The sequence below is a fragment of the Lissotriton vulgaris genome, chromosome 3_1 (genome assembly GCF_964263255.1).
Source record: "Lissotriton vulgaris chromosome 3_1, aLisVul1.2, whole genome shotgun sequence".
Classification (NCBI taxonomy): Eukaryota; Metazoa; Chordata; class Amphibia; order Caudata; family Salamandridae; genus Lissotriton; species Lissotriton vulgaris.
This window is the reverse complement of record NC_141689.1, coordinates 1,246,860,255-1,246,879,312: the sequence shown is the minus strand read 5'-3', so window position 1 is coordinate 1,246,879,312 and position 19,058 is coordinate 1,246,860,255.

Below are 19,058 nucleotides of genomic sequence, written 5' to 3'. Positions count from 1 at the left end.
ACCACACAAACCCTTTAACCTACTAAACGAACCTCTTTAAATGTGTCATTGTCCTTGTACCCTCCAGTGTTCATGACACCATCCTAACGTCACCTTACCCATCAGCCTTTTTTGCCCTTTTTCCATGAGCCTTATTCTCGCCTATTCCCCCTTTGTCCTTCTAGGCTTCAAAGCTCATTCCACCCACTACAGAGCCGGCTTGTCAAATTAGTGGCAAAGCCAGCCCTCCAGTGTTACCTTCAAATGTTTCCATACCTGCCACATCTTGTAACAAAACTAAACAAACCTGCCCTAAATGCAGCAAATTATTAGAGAAGCAAAAAAACACCATTTGACAGACCTGCCCCATAGAAAAGCTTAAACAATCCATTTTAAACAATTCTACTCCGTAAGAAAAAAAAAGCTAACCAGCACTACATAAAAGCAAACAAGCACTCCTCAAAATTCTTCAGTGAGATGGGAAGCGAACAAACCCAAAACATTTGACCACCCTCTTTGCAGTTAACAAAAAAAATTGCAGCACCCCCGTCTCTTTATCCCTTAACACCACCCCATCTGCCCCAGCCTAAACATAATAAACCCAATCACTCTGCACCACTAATGTAAAGGTGCTATTTTGACCAGTAATTACCTGCCTGGCTGAGATTCTCATACCTAAGACAGGTAAAGAAATATCAGGAAACGTATTACATTTTGTTTTTTTCTTCTTTGAAATAAGGACATTGAAGCTCTTGCCTGCATGGGTAGCACACTGAACAGTGTAAAATGGAAATACGGGCAATAATCAATCCAGAATAAAACTTAAACAAGGACACTTACGAAGCAGGTTGCATACCTTGCGCCTTTTTTCTGGATGTGGATATTGGCGGTGAGTAGAGTCGGACGCTTGCTGCTCACGTCTCGGCTCGTGCGCTGGAAGTCTGGCCTGGGCTCCGTTCAAGGATTGGCTAACTGCTGGCTGAGTCTGTCATGCGCTGGTCCCTCAACGTCCAGGAGGAAGGAAGGCATGGTGCCACCAAAAACTGCTCCAAGGGACACAGGGGCTGGACGGACACTCATCAATGCAGCGGTCTTTGGCGGTCTCAGGACCTGATGCGGAAGCATTAGAGGTATCCGAGATAGCAGAGCAAGCCTCTATGGTGCAGAAAATGAGCTTGACTAAACATGCTACTGAAGTAGGTAAGCCACTTATGAACCTATTGTAATCAGGAAAAGTAACTGAACTTTTATCTGCTGCTTCTGCTGTTTCACCAGGCGGTTTAATAACTGGCAACATAATAACGGATGTGCTACTGGAGGCCATTCCTGTGTGTTATAATGTATCTAATGATTCTCTTCTGCAAGTGGCAGTTGACAGCGCGGAGAATGGTGGCTCAAATGGAGATCTAAAAGGGGGACTTACTGCATCTTTAGTCATGCAAGAACAACAGCAGGATAATGTGTCACTCGCAGACTTGTTAGTCCCATCGACGGAACTAGATAATGTGGCAATTAGGGAGGATATTGTCAACATCCAGGCAAGTGAAATAGTACATCGTTTGACAAATAAGGGAAATGCACAGCCACTTACTCTCTCATTGAGCAGTGACGGAAAAGACTCCCCAGTGATGGACAGGAACTTTGACAATTCAATCACTCTGGAAGAGGACAGAGGAAAAATAAGGGAAGAGCTTGATGAGCCTGAATCTTATAAAGACACAGAGGGAAAGATAGACGATGAGTCAACATCGCTTAATGTACCTATTAGCAGAAAGGTGAACGCAAAGGCCAAAAAACGAAATTAGGGAAAAGGGCAACTTATGGCTGTGATAATCTGCAGCAAAATTCAGCACCTTCACGAGCTAAAGTTCTTTCTGACTCTAGCCCTCTCAACAAGTGGGTGCTGGTGAAAGGAGGAGTCAGGGACCATGATCACACGACTAACAAGTACTAGCCCTACAGAGGGCTGCTTGACGAGTAATTGCCCTGTGGAGAGAGAAAGAGAAGGCCGAGGAGGCAGTGAAGGAGGTCGTGATTCCGTTCTAAGCCAATCTCAGACGTCGATTTCGGCTTTTACTTGTAAAGTCTCTACTGTCAAGGAGCTACAATTGAATGATAATCAAGCTGTTGATCCTCAAGAAAATGTGGAGCCAACTCTTACACTGAACCTTCAGTCTCTAAGAGACCAAAGACAGGAAGCTCAAGAGCACTATTCACAGGCTAGAGCAGATAATCATGGTATGCAACAATCGCTACTGGAGATGACGGCCAAAATTGGAACATTCACACAGGATATCTTGGAGTTACAGCAGAAAGTTGCGGACAATGAGCATTTACAGACCATCACGCCCAGAAGCAGGATACTCAGATTTTAGAACTGCAAACTAAGGTAGAAGATTTGGAGAATCGCCAGCGATGACTCAATCTAAGACTGTTTGGGGTTCCGGAAGGGAAGGAAGGCTCCGGCATATGTGGTCCAGTTGCTATGGAAATCTTTTCCTGATCTGTCAGATTGAGATTGGGATTCTCAGCTGCATAGAGTTCATAGACTTCCATTAGTTCAGTGTGACCAAGGAGCTCGATTTTTCGGCCATTTTTAGTTTTTGGGGGGAATTTTTGCTAAGACAAACTGTATCTTTGAAAGCTCGACCTAGTTCTCCTGTTACTGTCGAAGATATAACCTTTTTTGTTCGATCTGACCTCTGTAAGGCCACAATGGACAGACGCTGGAGCTACGCCAGCTAATAGACCCAATAAAGGCTCTCAGAGCACAAGTCATTCTGCAGGAATCTGCACGTTTGAAGGTCTTGAAAGATGGTCATACGTTCTTTTTCTTCGATGAACAAGAAACTAAGAAAGCAATATGTAAATGGCAAGCAGAGGCTGGATAATAGGCTCAAAGGGTTTAGGGAGTCTGAATTCAACAAGGAATAAGGGATTGGCTGGGTTTTGTCAATGCTTTTCTGACATTTTTTTGTTTTGTTTTTTCTGACACTCCAGCTCTCTCTTTATTTCTTGTCATAGTCACAGTTCGGGATGGGGTGTGGGGGGCCGCCGTAATGGCCTAGCCTCCTAGGCCATTGCCTTTCCAGCAGCAGTAGGTAAAGGGAATGGATTCCTCCTTCATGTGACTTATCTTGCGATCTCAGGGGAGATAGGGGGTGGGGGCAAGTTTGCAGCGCAAAAAAAGGACAGCATTTGGGAATCTCAAGGTGTGGACAAGAGGACTTACAATAGTTAGTTGGTCATAGATAATTCTGTAAGAGTTAAAAAGGGCAATAGGATTAAAAGCAGAAGCAATCCGGCTAAATATGTATTTTTTCTGTTATGGATAGGCTAATATGTATGACATGGAATATTGCCAGATTGTATAGTGCAAATAAACGACAACTGGTACGAGAGGATTTGAAAATGTATCGCCCCCATATAGTTTTGCTAACAGAAACGCATCTTGCTTACAAAGACCGTAATCTTCTTAAACATCTAGGCTATAAGATAATAGTATGTTCTACACAAACGGCGTCTATAAGCGGTACTGCGATAATTAAGGATAAGAAGCTTGTATGTAAAATAGGGAAGACATTGACTGATCAGAGAGGGAGATGGGCATTGGCTCAGCTAGAAATCAAAGGTACAAGATATGTGTTTCGTTAAATATATGGATCTAATGTGGGTGAGGCTAGTATTTTTGACTCACTTAACATTGAAATGCTTAATTGGGAGGGGGAACGAGTTGTTGTGGGGGACTTTAATTGTGTTGTGGATTATAATATTGATTCTACGAGACAGGGGGTTACTTCTAGAATGCGAGGGACTTGAGCAGCAATTTTAGAGTTTTATTAGAGGAGTAACTCAACAATATATATGGCAACAAAACATAGAGCGAAAGGGAACTGGAAGCACTGGTTCAAGTCTTACGTGACATCGAGAAGCACCATGCCAAGGTAGTAATGCTCGATAACCGGTCTCAGGATCAGTTGCTCCTCTCATTAATAGATGCAAGAACTGCGGTGCAGAAAGTATTTAGAGAGAAAATTGCAGTACAATATACTAAAAATTGGGTATCACAGTATGAATATGGTGAACATATCGGTAAGGTCTTGGCTTTTAAGGTGGCAGACGAGAAGGCTAAAACTAAGATAGACACTATAAAAGGGACAGATGGTAAGCTGCATACTCACCCTCTAGCTATTTTAGAACAATTTGTTCTATGTTATCAGAAACTTTATTCACATACTTGGATGTCTGATAAGGAAGATACACTACGGTATTTAAGAGATAGCAATCTTCCAGCCTTGACTAAGGCGGAAGCTTTTGTTCTGGATAGCAACATTTCGATTGAGGAAATAGACTCGGCAACATCTGCATTGCCTCCTGGAAAAGCTGCTGGGGAAGACTCCATACCTATGGAGTTCTATAAAGTTTTTAAAAAGGTACTGCTCATACCATTTAGTATGGTGATACATTATAAAGGGGCTAGTGGGAGGGCACCTGAGTCATGGAACATGACACAGATAGTTGTTTTCTTAAAAAAGGGGAATTCACCGTCAGAGTGCGGCTCATATCGTCCTATATCGTTGATCAATGCGGATGCAAAGATCTTTGCAAAAATATTGGCAAGTCGTCTGGCACCAATAATGCCTGGACTGGTGTCAGAGAATCAACATGGGTTTACTCTCAGTAGAGATACTACCGCACATGTCAATATGGCAGTGGGTGCTTTCGATCTGGCGGAGATTAGGCTAACAGACCTTGGTATGATTCTCCTAGATGTCGAAAAAGCCTTCGACAGAGTGGGATGGGATTTTTTGATGGGCTATATTGACATCTTTTGGTTTAGGAGGGCAATTCAGACTATGGGTCCAAGCTCTATATTATAAACCACAAGCTAAAATCTCCTACTTAGAGCTTCATTTGTTGCCATTTCGGATCCTGTGTGGGACCAGGCAGGGTTGCCCTCTCTCCCCACTGCTGTTCGCTCTATATATAGAGCCATTTATTCACGCATTACAACTCAGCGAGCAAATAAAACCACTGGAGTCTGCGACACTTAAGCTTAAGATCACGGCGTACGCAGATGATATTGCAGTATTTACAACTAACCCAGCTAGGACGGTAGTATCTATAGAGGAGGAAACAATGAAATTTGGGGCTATCTCGGGATATAAACTCAACGTGAGCAAAACAAAAGTGATTATCAACTTTCAGCTGGAACTTCCAATCACGGGTGTATGTGCATAAGCTACATACTTGGGAGTAAAAATTTCACCCAAGATCGATCAGATTTTTATTCTTAATTATGTGCCATTATTGAAGGAAACGGCTAAACAGCTTAAAATCTGGCATAAACTCCCCATAGGTATCCTGGGGAGATGTAACTTAATTAAAATGAAAATTTTCCCTAAATTTCTATACCTTTTTCGATCAATTCCCTTACGGGTTCTTAATGCTTTTTTAAAGAAACTTGATGGGGTATTAGGTAGTTTTATTTGGGGATATAAGAAGGCTAGACGGGCAACAGATTTGCTCAAACTTCCCTATAATCAAGGTGGAATTGATTTTCCTCATTTTAAAGCCTATATTTGTACTGCTTTTTTGGGCCAATTTCGCAGCCTCTTAAGTTTGGATCAACAAAATTCACTTTATCACCTGATTTTGGGAAATTACAGTTACTTATTTTTATATAGGGCTAACGACCAAATTACTTTAAAAGAGTCAGGTTTAAAACGGTCCGGGACAGTGTATATATGTGGCGTGATATGTCTACCAAGTGTAAACTATCCTTTTATCATGACACGCTCCCGCTATGGGGTAACCCTTTGTTCCCCACAGTGTTTCATGACAATGCTGGCAAACTTTGGGCCAAGTACGGAATTCTACATCTTGGTGATTTACTTGGCATAAGTGAATTCCTTCCATTTGAAAGGCTACAACTTTGTTTTAAGCTACCAGATTATTTTCCTCTTAAATATCTACAGATTAGAGACTATCTGGTAAACAAATTGGCACTATCAACAACAACTACTCAGTCTGAGATTTGGAACTGCATTTATGGGAGTAAAACAAAGTTTTTAATTAGTAGAATGTACAAACACTTCCATACTTATAGACAGGATGGCAGCGAAAAATTAGCGTTGCGGTGGGGACAAGTCTTGGGGTTTGGGGTAACATCTGAGGTGATTAAACAAGCCTTTGGAACTGTTAGGGATGTAGTCCACTCTGTCAGTCTGTGTCTTCTACAATATTGTACTTTATGTATGTTATATTATACGCCTGAAAGAGTAGCAAAATGGGCTCAAGGTAATTAATGGGGAGATAAGACAAAATGCACTAAGTGTGGCTTACACGCCGCCAATATTGTACATATGTTCATAACTTGCCCAAAACTGAGTATCTTTTGGCAGAATATCGGTCAAATGCTCCATTGGAAACTTGGACTAGACTCTTCTCTAACTGATCTGGAAATAATGTTAGGCTCTAAAGGGGATAACCCAGCACTTACAAGACTATATTCAATTGTGTTAAGTGCTGCTCGCCTTGCAATCACCCGGGTATGGGTTTCCCCGACACCACCATCGATTGGCGATTGGTGGTTCATTATTAAAGAAACATATGGCATGAAGTTAGCTTTGGCTAAAACAAGGGAAGCTCTTTCTTTGCTAAAATTGGAGGCAGTATGGGGAGCTTTGGTAATAGTAACAACATAATTAGTAGGGGGACGGAGCTGCTTTAGTTTTCTGGTCTCTATATCATGATTTCGCTGTTGAAAAAGCTAGCTATGACATGCTCAAATGATATGTAATGTTTTTGACTTTTTACTTTTATGTCTTAGGGAGTCTCCTTGCTTTCATGTTTTTGGAGCTTACTTACTTTATACTTTTTTCTTTTGCTCAAATATAATGTATGCTACTTGTTACTTTATTGTATGATATTTGCCCATTTGCTGAAAATAAAAATGTTCAACAACAACAAAAAATTGAAATAAGGACTGAAAGCTACAATTACAAGATGAAAACACATCAAACGGACGTTAATGGTGTCTAGGCTATTCCTGAAAGTTTTAAAAGGTAATAGAGAAACTTGTTTTGATTAAAAAAAGAATACAGTGGATTTTACACAAACTGTTGCTTCAGAGCCAGCTCTTGGCCAATCAGCACCCCAAAACACAAACAAATAAGAGATATATTTAACTGGGAACTTTCTTGGACTCATTTGCCAATTATGAGTCCAAGGTTATTGTGAAAGCCTCACCGTCTTCTCCCAGGTATTAAAGGAAAACTTTAAAGATATTGACCTTTCACGGAGCTCTGTTGGACACATTATGTGGAAAATGTCCTTTCGCCCAGTCGCTCTGCAGAAGTTTAATTTTCTGACTCTCTTATTTTACTTATCAAATTATCCAAATGAGGACACAAGTCATATCTTTCAAAGCTTCAGTTTTGCCTCTCAAAAGTCACACATTTAGGTCATGTCATTTCATATTCCTCCACAGCCATGTCCCCTGACCGTGTGCAAGGGGGCTTTCTATTCCAAAGCCTGTCACCAAGCGGCAAATACTCCAGTTTCTGGGTGCTACTGGGATCTCTCAAGTTGTGGATACCCAATTTCACACTTCTAGCCTAATCAGTCTTTGCACTCAAAGCTGATAGTGCCCCGCACCCAGTTTGATGAGCACCTTCAGAGGTGGAGGCCTTTACCACATTCAAGCAAGCATTGGCCTCTGCTCTTGCCTTGGGCTATTCGGATTATCAGAAACCATTCACTCTCTAATGTCACAAGTGCCAAGCAGTGGCCTCTGGTGTCCTATCACAACCCTTCCAAAACAAACAAAGACCAATGGGCTACTACTCTGCCCTTCTGGGCCCCATGGCTTGGGGCATGCACTCTGTCCCTGTGCGGTTGCCTTGGCTGCCCCGCTTGATGAACGAGTTGCAGATATTTTTCTAGGACACTCACTCACCCTCTGAGTTCCGCATGTAGTCGCTGCACTGTTCCTTCACTCCAGTACCCAGCATCTCTCAGTTCAGTGCCAACCACACTATAAACAGACTCTCCTTGGAAACACAAACCTCACTGTAGTAAAGTTTACCACACATAACTGCTACTCTTCTCTCTAATGCTGATGATGGTTGTCAGAACCCCTCCCAGAGGGCCACTGGGCACTCAGGGGATACTAGTCCCAACCTTGGTGGTTGAGGCATTTTACTCCTGATGTCCCAGGACCCGTGCTACCCTGGGTCCCAAGCAACTGGGGCAAGTACCTCTTCTGCACTTGACTCTCAGTGGTAGCTGTGGCCAAGTAGCCAAGGCTCCCTTGTGGGGAATGCACATACAGGTCAGTGAGCTCAATTCATAACTCAAATTGCAAACAGTGTGATCAATAAGTTGATTTCCAGTCCAATACTCGCTTTCATAGAAAAAATAAGAATTTTATTTCTAACTCAACACATGCAAAGATATATAACATTCAAAAACAATAACACAATCCCCTTTGAGGTTGCGGCTCCGGTAGTTATTAAGCAGATCACTGCCCCACCCTCCTTTGTTTAAGGTGTTCAGGGTTATTCCCCATTCACTGGTGGCTGCATCCAGGGAAAGTAAACTATTAGGCCTTGCTCAAGAGTTCTTCCTTCCTTCATCCTCCGTGGCATGTTGGTTAACCTCGTGGACTTCGTCAGGTGCAGATCACAGCACTCAAGCTTTGGCAGTTTGAAGTAAGGGACGAGTGAATGAGTTGCCGTACATGGCACCAGACTTCAGCAACTGAGTCGGTATTTGAACATGCGGAAATGCCGTTTTTTTAAATCAAGTTTTTGAGGATACTACTTTCAATGATAGTGATGCGTACCGTGAGTCCTGCAGTTCAGCAGTTGCTGTTATAGATGAGCATGATGATACATACAGTTTTGAAGTCGAGTTTTTGAGGATCTCGTTTGTCGTGATATATTGACAGTGTCATGTACCATGAGCCCTGATAAAACTCAAGGGTGAGTGAAACAAGTTGGCCGCTCTTATGGCTGCTCGTATATGAAGAAATGATGAATAAAGAATTCATGCAAATGACCCTGGCTGAAACAATCTTCAAAATGTTGTTTGTTGGACTGATAGCTTTGAAAAACAAATAACAAGTGAATCTAATATTTAGTTGCCTCTCTTTTTTATATATAACAGACAGGTGTCAACCCTGCAGTCACAAAGAAGAGGTTGACAAAACCGGCTCAACACCTCTTTATACTATCTCTGCTGCTCAGACGTTAACTCCAGAGCTAACTGAACCCCTTACACAGTGTCATCCTTCATGTCATAATGCAGTAAGTCAGGAAGAGATTCACTGTCTTCCTCCACATCCTCTGCCATAGCCATGACATTCACTGAGTATTCTCTCAGAAGGTACGTCTACAGCCTCTTCACATGGAACACCCTCTTCGAACCCCTTATGGCACCTGTGTCCACCAAGTAGTTTACCTCAGACACTTTCTGAAATACCTTGTATTTCCCACATCATTTGTCCTCCAAAGTCGTGGGACAAACAGGCTTTAGCATTAACACCTTCTGACCTTCCTGATACCCAGTCAGCATAGCTTACTGGTCATACCATTCCTTCTTCAGCGTTTGGCTAGCCTGAAGACTATCCTTTGCCTTTCTCATGTATTGCACCATCAAATTTCTGAGGCCAATCACATAGTCCACCATATCCCTCTGTGGAGACTAACTAAGGCAGGTGGACCCTGCACCTGGTGTCCATAAAGGGATTCAAAAGGACTTAACCCTACTCCCTTTTATAGAATCTCTTGTTAGGAAAACATGAGACATGGTAGGAGAAGATCTTGCTTGTTCCGGAGGTTCTCTGGCAGAGTTCCCATCATGCTCTTCAGTGTTTTGTTAAACCACTCCACTAAACATTTTGTATGTGGGTGGTATGCAGTGGTGAAATCCTATGTCACACCAACTGCTCCCACATCTCTCTCGTGTAAGAAGAGCTGAAATTGGTTCCCCAGTGAGAAATTACCATCCTTGGAACTGCGACCCTAGAAAGATCCCCAGGAGGGCTCTTACTACCACCTTTGCTGTCATGTCCCTCAGAGGTCAGCTTCTTAGAGCCTGGTAGTGTGATCCGCCACAACTAAGATTTACTTGTTGCCTGACTGTGAGCTGGGTCAAATGTACAAACAATGTCTTTTCCTACCCATCCAAAACATAACACCTAAAACTGATAGAGGCACAAGCAATGCTTTTGTCTTCCCTCCTGTCTTACCACTCATCTGGCAAGCCGGCCAGGTTCTACAGAACCTCTTGGTGTCTCTGTGCATCCCTGGTCAGTAGAATGGAGAGTTCAGCCTATCCGGGCTTTTTCTAATCCCTAAGGGCCAGATGTAGGTGGCTAATTACCGGTCGGTAACGCCGAAATTCAGTAAATGTCAGCGTTACCAACCGGTATTTAGCCATGTGCAATGTGTGTGACTCTAAACCTACATGCAAAATAAGGAATCGCTAAATAGCGATTCTTTATTTTGCTCTTGCATTTAAGGAATGGGAAATACTGATTCCTTAAATGCAATGTAGGTAGCAATAAAAACAGTGCACCTCAGCCTTAAGGAATCGCTATTTACCACCGACTCCAAGTTGGTGGTAAATAGCGATTTCCTTACAAAAAGCACTTTTTTTTATGTGCCATTTGGGACACATTCATGCCCTTAGGGCATGTATGTGCGCCATATGTGCACACATGCACATTTCAGGGGTGCAACAGGGTGTCCTTTGGACACCCTGGCACCCTTGAAATACCTTCCTCTATTAACGATTCGGTATTACTGAATCGCTAATAGTGAATGTCTTCCCAGTCGAATGAATGGCTAGGTATTCCTTAATAACAAATCTGTATTACTGATTCGTTATTAAGGAATGTTAAGGAATCGCTCATATTTCAGCGATTCCTACCTACATTGCATTTACCGATTCCTTAATAGCGATTCGGTAATAATCGCTATTAAGGAATCAGTAAATGGAAGTTACCTACATCTGGCCCGAAGTGTCCTGCTAAGGTCACCTAATGTGCGCTTAACAACAGGAACTTCCTGTGCACTAATGGAACCACTAGCCTCTTGCTAGTAGATGGCTCCGGGTTTACAGACTCACCGTAGATTAGACCATTCTCCCAGCCAATATAGTTTTATCCTACCACTCCTTTGCCTACCTGATCCTGGGCTTCCTTACAAAGTCCTACAAGTATAATCCACTCCTTCTGTGTCATGCGGAAATCTTCCCAGGTAGGCCTTCCAGCAGTGAATAAACCATGCAGCTATGGACACGACCCAGACTCCAGCAAATGGTCTGCTTCTGGAGCCTCCTCCTCTCCCTCTGGAGTAAAAGCGATGACCTCCATGGTCACTGCCTTCCCAGAGTCTGTCCTTCCCTGCAAACTACCTTGTCGTAGCCCTCACAAATTAAAGATGATCCCAGCCTTACTCTGAGACGGATGTGGTCAACAAATCTGACATCGAAGCTATAAAGGCCTTGTGGAAATCTTCCTGGGCAGACCCTACAGCAGTGAACAAACCCTGCAGCTCCGGAAGAGACCCAGACTCCAGCAAATGGTTTGCTTTGGGAGCCTCACCCTGCTCTCCCTCTGGAGTAGAAGTGTTGACCTCCATGGCCACTGCCTTCCCGGAGTCTGCCCTTTTCTGCAAACTACCTTGTCGTAGTCCCTGCAAATCAGAGATTATCCCAGCCTTATTTTGAGACTGAGGTGTGAGCCTGTGCTCTGGTCAACACAGCTAACGCCCAAGCCATAAAGGCTTTTGCTCCTGGCATCACATCAGGGGCAATCAAATCATTGCCCAAGAGACATCCAACTCCTTACTTTTCCCTTACTTCGACAATAGTCATGACCGACTTGCTATTGAGCTCAATTTCAACCCTGGTAAGTGCATACTCCATGTCTTCTTTATTGACTACCAAACATGTATCCTTGGTTCTATATATCCTAAGGCCTAAAGTACTTCCTCTCAACCATACAGCTCCCCATGAAGAAGGAGAGGATATGGAATTTGCACTCTCCACTTGTGAATGTGCATTGCAACTCACCTGGAGTTTTCGGTGTTAAGGACGAAGAATCCCTTGCCCGATCCCCAGCTAGTTTCAGGTGGATCTCTAGGCCTCTGCCTAACCATCACTACAGACCTCATAGGTTTCAGCCCCAGATGTCGGCGGAAGACATCCGCGTTCTTGTATTCTCGTATAGTAGTACGGGGTCTTTCACATCCTCTAACTCCGTTAGTAACATCCCTGCTATTTCCCCTGACCCTGACAGGGAACCCAGGGTTAACTCCAGATTGGCTATTAAGGAAAACCTACTCCAAATAACTACTGCTCATATTGAAGAGACTAACACCTCCCCTCACATTAATTCTATGATGCTCATTTGCAGATTGGCTGTGAAACATGCTGCTGACATCCCTGCACTCATCTTATCGCAAGATTTGGACCCGCTGATTCTCACGGAAACATGGCTCGACACTGCCTCTACCCCTGTTCTCGACATTTTAGTACCTCCTGACTATGTCATTATCTGATGTGATCGGCCAGGGAAAATGGGGGATGGCATTGCCTGCATTCATTGCTCCAGCCTAACCATAAAGCAATCTCAGATGGCTCTGCCACCTCCCTGTGAGCTACTAATGACAGAAATTTGGAATAAGGGCAAGATTATCTGTGTGCTCTACACGATTTACCATCCTCCTCGTGACAATTTGATCTTCATAGAGCAAACCATTGAGCTCCTTAGCGTATGTTCTGATCAACCATACCATATCTTCCTTGGAGACTTTAACCTCCATTGGAATGACACCAATGATCTCTTAGTCAGCTCCTTTAAGACGTTCCTCTCCGATATCAACTTCTCTCAGTTCCGTAAGGGACCCACCCACAACAAAGGCACCACCCTTGACCTCTGTTAGGTCTTCTAGGAGGGGATCGCAGACTGCACCACAAGTACCATAATGCCTTACACGGGGAGGAGTGGTGTGTTGTCCCATACTGCCCTGAGACAGGTCACCTGACCAAGAAAGGAGGAACTTAACCACCCAGCGGAGTGATGGCGGCGTTTGGCTTTCTTTTCTGTTCCTGCACGCTTGTTGGATTTCCTGTCCTGTCAAGCTCCCCCTTTGGATATTCCTGCTTTCCCCCTCGGATGCTGAAGAGCCCGCTCACCCCCCCTGTTTGTTCTGATTCTTTGGTGGACTTTCAGTGTACTGTTCGTGGGTGCTTCGTGATTGCCTGCAGAAGCACCCTGTGATTATCGGATACAGTTACGGATCTCTGCAATTGGATCCGCTCGGCTATTCAGAGTCGGGTGTTATTCACTGCACCGTTACGTCTTGCAAAATCTCCTGTGACTTTGCGGTGTGTCCCCGTGACGGTAACGGGTTGACGCGTTCCTGTTTGTGTTTCTTTTCTGTTGTTTGAAGTCTGGCAACTTTATTGACTCTTACGAGCCTTTTTTCCCAAACAGCGTGTGAGAGACGCTATTCCCTCTCTGCTCGCTGTCATCTGCATTACTCGTACAGCGTGTGTGAGACGCTACTCCCTCTCTGTTCGTTGCCAGATGCTTGTTCAGAGGATTTTTGGAATACTGGAACAAATAATTCTATTTACAAACATTTCCAGCACTCGTGGTCTTAAGGATTGGCCACATTTGTTCGTTTGATTTATTATACGTTTTTTGTCCTCTACCACCGGATCTTGAGTGGAGATATTTCATTTCATTTCGGAATTACTGGAACCTGTTTTCATTGTTTTGAGACCAAGTCGCCAATATTGTGTCACCGCTGCTGATGTCCTGATACTTTTATGTTACGGGTAAGTGTGGGACATCACACTCACCTTGTCATTTCTAGGGAGTTAAGATGTGGGGTACATGATAGAGTAACTTTTTGCTGTTCTCTCTTTTTTGTTTCCACTGCAGCTATAGCCGCCCCTTGCTATTTGAACATTCCTCCAGCGGATATACCTCTGACTTGGTCTCTTCTTTTTCTGGGGTTACCTGTTCACCCTGCATAGTCCTTAGGACACAGTGGTGGCGGTACTCCTAGGGAAGGTTGAGGCAGCAGCTTCGCTCCTGAGGTATTGGACTTCTGTCTGGATACATCCTGAACCTGAGAGAAAGCCAAGCCATGATATATACGCCTCCTGAGCGAAACACTAGAATGGATGACTTAATGCAGGGAGAATCAGCTGATAGCACCATGAGAGAGCTAGTAGCCGCAGTTGTAAATCTTCAAACAGAATTGAAACTTATAACAGTGGAGAATCAACGACTAGTGTCAGAAAATGCAATATTAAAAACACAGCGAGATATCACAAGTAAACCACCAGATGCTACACCTAAATTTAAACGTAGTTATATACAACCTGCACATTTTCAGGTCCCTCAAGTAAACACTACGTCCACGGTCCCCGAGGGGGTGTCCTCTCCTGTTAACGTCACAGTGGTTACACCTCCACAAACCCCTTTAGCTATGCCAGAACGATTCTGTGGAGATAGTTCTAAATACGGAGTATTTATGAACCAATACCATTTACAGTTTTTATGTAGAGCCGCTTCTTTCCCGGATGATGCTGCTAAAGTTGCATTCATTATCTCTTATTTAAGTGGGAATGCTGCCTTATGGGCTGTAACATTGGTTGAAAAAGATGACCCTATCTTGTATAAACTTGCGTTATTTAAGGAAAAGATTAGAAGTCTGTTCGCCAGGCATTTATATGTGCAGGCCAGTGACAACGAGTTTTAAACCTGAAGCAAGGATCAAAATACTTATTGTCATATATCACAACCTTTAATAGATTAGTGACCGAAACCCAATGGCCTGAGGAAAAAAAGAACATCCCTGTTCTATAGAGGCCTCAAGGATGAGTTAAAAGATATACTCTCCCAAATAGTTGATCCACCTGAAGACTGTTCTGCCTTCATTGAATTAGTGATAAAGCTAGACCACCGTTTAGCTGAGCGAAAAGGTGAAAAAACTAAGGGAGAATAGACCCGCATCTTTCTGAATCGTAGTGAGAAGAAAGAGCCCAAAGACACCTCAGAACCTATGCAAATAGGAAGCATTAGAGGACAGCTGTCTTCTGAAGAAAAGGAGAAGCGGAGGAAGCTGAACCTCTGTTTATATTGCGGAAAAGGAGGTCATTTTGCAAGAGAGTGCACTGCAAAACCAAAGACGAGTGCCAGAGACAATACTGTCAAAGGCGGTCGAGTTGCTACGTCGGAAAACTGATTGACTTAGAGAGAAAAGAGGTCGCTCCTCCAAGTCCTGTTTTTCTAAAGACCTCCCAACATGTAGGTCACACATGGACCTCGATCCCAAAACCCTTTTCTATAAACGTGATCTTTGTACTACCTTCGCAAAAAAGACATACTATGTCGATATTACTGGATTCCGGAGCTACAGGAAATGTTCTAGATATAGCAGTAGCAAAATGTTTGGGGTTGGAATTCATACCCAAAAAACATCCAGAGAAGGTCAGAGCTGTGGACGGAACTGAACTATCCTCTGGATTAATATCTTTTCACACATCCGACATCATCCTTTTGGTGATAACTCAGAAACGGTATCTTTTGATCTTATTGATACTCTATCATTTGGAGCCATACTAGGGGTTCCTTGGCTTCAGTTACATAACCCCCTTATTGATTGGGTAGCTAGAACAGTCACTCTAAGATCTTCATATTGCCTCACACATTGTTACCAGGACATGACTCATTGGCACACTCCTGTATATTGTGCACTTTCCACAATCGATGATGCATCCCTCCCTGAAGTATATCAATCATATGCAGAAGTGTTCGATGAAGTAAAAGCAACGGTTTTGCCCCCTCACAGATTCTATGATTGTAGGATAGATTTGGTTCCAGGGGCAGACCTACCTGTCAGCCGGGTATATGCCCTCAAAGAACCTGAGACAAACTATCTTTATGAATACCTCCAAGACATGCTGAAAAAAGGTTTCATACGCCATTCAACCTCCCCAGTTTCTTCCCCTCTCTTTTTTATTCCGAAAAGAGAAGGGGGCCTAGGAGCCTGCCTAGATTATCGCTCCCTAAACAAGGTGACAATTAAAAATAAGTACCCTCTCCGCTCATCTCAAACTTGTTGGATCAGGTGCGTAAAGCCACTGTGTTCACAAAACTCGATCTTAGAGGGGCCTACCACCTGATACGCATAAAGGAAGGAGATGAGTGGAAGACAGCTTTTCGTACCAAGTTTGTGCTGTATGAATATTGTGTAATGCCTTTTGGCTTCTGCAATGCGCCTGCAGCGTTTCAGTTTTTTATCAATGAAATCCTAAGGGACTATTTGGATGTGTTTGTGATTGTCTATATTGATGATATTCTTATATACTCACAGAACATGGATGAACACGTGAAACATGTACAGATGATACTAAAAAGACTGCAGGAGAATCATCTGTTTGCCAAATTGGACAAGAGTATTTTCCATACACAGAAAGTGGCATTCCTAGGATTTATCATATCTCCTGAGGGGATACACATGGACCCAGCTAAAGTCTCTGCCATAGTGGATTGGTCCAGTCCTACCTCGGTCAAAGAGATACAATCCTTCCTAGGGTTCTTAAATTTCTATAGAAGGTTCATTAGTAATTTTTCAGACCTCATTAAGCCCATCACGAGACTTCTCAAATGGGATACCGAAGCAGAGAAGGCTTTTCAAGCCTTAAAACACCAATTTATCACTGCACCCATAGTCAAACATGCAGACGAAACTCAACCTTATTTTGTGGAAGCTGGTGCTTCCCAATATGCGGTTGGAGGGGTTTTATCCCAATTTATCACTGCACCCATAGTCAAACATGCAGACGAAACTCAACCTTATTTTGTGGAAGCTGATGCTTCCCAATATGCGGTTGGAGGGGTTTTATCCCAGCGACATCCAGACACAGGCGTCTTACACCCTGTGGCCTATTTCTCCAAAACTCTATCCCAAGCAGAACAGAATTATACCATAGGGGAAAGAGAATTGTTAGCCATTAAATTGGCATTCCAAGAGTGGCGTCATTACTTGTTGGGTTCCCCTCATGCTATCACAATCTACTCTGACCATCGCAATCTGCAGTACTTCCACACAGCCAAGGCCCTAACTCCTCGACAGATGAGATGGGTTTCATTTTTTGGGGAATATGACTTTCAGATACACTTCAGGCCTGGAGTAAAACAGGGCAAGGCTGATGCTCTATCACGTTTGGGCAAAGAACATAAGTGGTCGATTGACTACCCTGTTCCCATTATTCCAGAAGATCGAATAGTAGCCGTTGGGAAAAAGGGTATCGATTCCCACAACTTCATGACACATCTTGAACACGTATACTCCTCCATAGATCAGGCAGAATGGGTAATAAACCCTTCTAACACCATTGCAGATAATCTCGTCTTTCATAAAGGGAAATTATTTCTTCCTACTAAAGAAGAGCTAAACTTGATCATTCAATGGTGTCTTGCCCTTCCTCTTGCAGGACATCCAGGTGAAGAGAAGACAAGATTGATATGTCAGAGGTGGTTTTGGTGGAAGGGAATGACAAAGGGCATTGCCGCTTATGTATCTGCTTGTCCCACATGTGCTCGACAAAAATCATTACATTGTGCCCCTGCAGTACTTCTACAACCCCTACCAGTGCCCATAGTCCTGGGTCTTCCATTAGCATGGACTTTATCACTGATCTCCCCTTGACTCGAGGATTCACTACTGTATTGGTAGTGGTGGATTTATTGTCCAAAATGGCACATTTCATACCTTTGAAGAAAATTCCCACAGCCCTGGAACTTACTGAAGTCTTCATACAGAACATAGTTGGGTTGCCTTCCATGATCATATCAGACAGGGGACCTCAATTCATCTCCAAATTTTGGCAAACATTGTGTCTAGCCTTCCACAAAGACCATCGACTATCATCCTCCTATCATCCCCAAACAGATGGGCAAACAGAGAGAACCAACCAAACCCTGGAACAATATTTGAGATGTCTGATTACTACCATTACTGGTGATTGGGTTCAAGCCTTACCATTAGCGGAGTTCGCTTATAACAATTTCACCCACTCTGCATCCAAAATCTCCCCTTTTTATTTCACCACAGGATATCATCCTAGGTTTCTTCCCTTAGACCTCCCCCCTTCATTGTCACACACCCCAGCAGTAGTAGACCATCACAAACATCGATTAAAGATTTGGGAGCAAGCTACAGAAAACTTAATTCAAGCCAAAGAAAACATGAAAATACAAGCTAACAAACATCGTCGTGCTGCCCCTGAGTACGCTATAGGGGATCTGGTTTGGTTAGCTTCCAAAAATCTAAGATTAGAAGGGCCATACAAACTTCAACCCAGGTATTTAGGTCCTTTTCCTGTGTCTAAAGTCATAAATCCTGTAGCCTTGAGACTGGAGCTCCCTCCAGAAATGCAGATTCACCCTGTATTCCATACCTCCTTGTTGAAACCTTATCTGCCTCCTTTCTGTCCAGAACCCCCTCCTCCTCCCTCAATGTGAATAATGAATTGGAATATGAAGTAAGACGAGTGATAGATTCCAGAAGGGTGAGAGGCAGACTCCAGTATCTAATAGATTGGGTTGGTTACTCCCCAGAAGATATAACTTGGGAACCTGCTGAACATGTACATGCTCCCTTATTGGTTAGAAGATTTCATGCCCTACATCCGACAAAACCCCAACCCATAAGGATGCTTTAGGGGGGAGAACTGTTAGGTCTTCTAGGAGGGGATCGTAGACTGCACCACAAGTACCATAATGCGTTACACAGGGAGGAGTGGTGTGTTGTCCCATACTGCCCTAAGACAGGTCACCTGACCAAGAAGGGAGGAACTTAACCACCCAGTGCAGTGATGGCGACGCTTGGCTTTCCTTTCTGTTCCTGCACACTTGTTGGATTTCCCGTCGTGCCAAGCTCCCCCTTTGGATATTCCTGCTTTCCCCCTCGGAAGCTGAAGAGCCCGCTCACCCCCCCCTGTTTGTTCTGATTCTTCGGTGGACTTTCAGTGCACTGTTCGTG